Source organism: Artemia franciscana, chromosome 13 (assembly GCF_032884065.1).
Source record: "Artemia franciscana chromosome 13, ASM3288406v1, whole genome shotgun sequence".
Lineage (NCBI taxonomy): Eukaryota > Metazoa > Arthropoda > Branchiopoda > Anostraca > Artemiidae > Artemia > Artemia franciscana.
The window spans coordinates 2,020,535-2,021,758 of record NC_088875.1 but is presented as its reverse complement, the minus strand read 5'-3'; the positions used below and the strand labels follow the sequence as shown (position 1 = coordinate 2,021,758).

General features: G+C 30.7%; 1 non-coding gene across 1 annotated transcript; it reads right to left on the bottom strand.

The window, feature by feature from the left end:
• Positions 1-756: 756 nt before the first annotated feature.
• Positions 757-829, bottom strand: Trnak-uuu (transfer RNA lysine (anticodon UUU)). Its single transcript has one exon. It is a non-coding gene; the product is annotated as a tRNA-Lys (tRNA).
• Positions 830-1,224: the final 395 nt, after the last annotated feature.

Genomic DNA, 1,224 nt, shown 5'->3' with positions numbered 1-1,224 from the left:
AATGTTGGGTAAAACTTCTCAAGAGGAAAATTATAATGAAAAATATTTTGTTATTATAAGCCCAAAACTGTCCTATCATCGCTATCATTTTCAGTTTTGATACGTTTTGACTCTCGCTGTCCAGGTGGATTTTCCTCTAACTGCGCGGTTTTGCGTTCTTTAGCCGTAAGCCTTTTGTCATTTACCCTTTGAGCAGATTCCTTGGCTGTTTCTTCTGCCATTGTAGGATTTATACTAAGATTTCTCTTTTAATTAACTATTTGAGCAGCTTCCTCGGCTGTTTCTTCTGTCATTTTAAGATCTATACTAAAAATTCCTCTTTACGTGCCAAGCTTGCTAAAGCTCAACAATTTATAATAACCTCAAATTTTAAGTATCTGTTTTAAGGTTTTCGAATTACTTTAATCTATTGTCAAAATATTTATGCAATTCCCAGTTTTTACATTTTAGTTTGTTTTCTTTTTCTTCTTTATTTTTCAGACATCATATGCAAACCCTCAACACAAAAATACATACAACTTATTTTTATTTATAGAAGATATAATCTGGCGTAACAGACAAAGTGTAACACACAAACAACTTATTTTTATATAGATAAAGATAGATTTTTGCAATTACCAGCTTTTGCTCTTTACGTAATTCAACGTCTTTTCATACTGTACTTTTCAAAGATATTTGATTATTAAAGGAAGTCTAATTTCTAACAACGATTTCTATGAAGCTTCTAACTTTAACATTGAACAAGTCAAAAAATTTCGCCCGATAAGGGACTTGAACCCTTGACCTTAGGATTAAAAGTCCCACGCTCTACCGACTGAGCTAACCGGGCTTAAATTTACAACTTTAGGTTTCAATTATTTTTTTGAATTATTATAATCCCTTGTTAGTACAAATATTTTTCAATTACCAGTTTTGCTCTTCTGCGCAATTTAATGTCGCTTTTCATATTGATTCTGTCCTAAGATATTTGATTATGAAAGCAAGTTTGATTTCTAACAACGATATGAACTAAGCTACAAACTTTTGGTTTCCTTTTTTAAGGGTTTTGGATTGTTGTAATCCCTAGTCAAAATAAAGAACCATCATTTGTAATAATTGCAAGTTTTCATTTTTTTGGGTCTTCCTACTGACATTATATAACTGGTTGAGTTCAAACTTGTAAGCTTAATCACGTAGCGAGTTGATTTATTTACCAAAAAAAAACTAATTTTAAATTTTTAGATA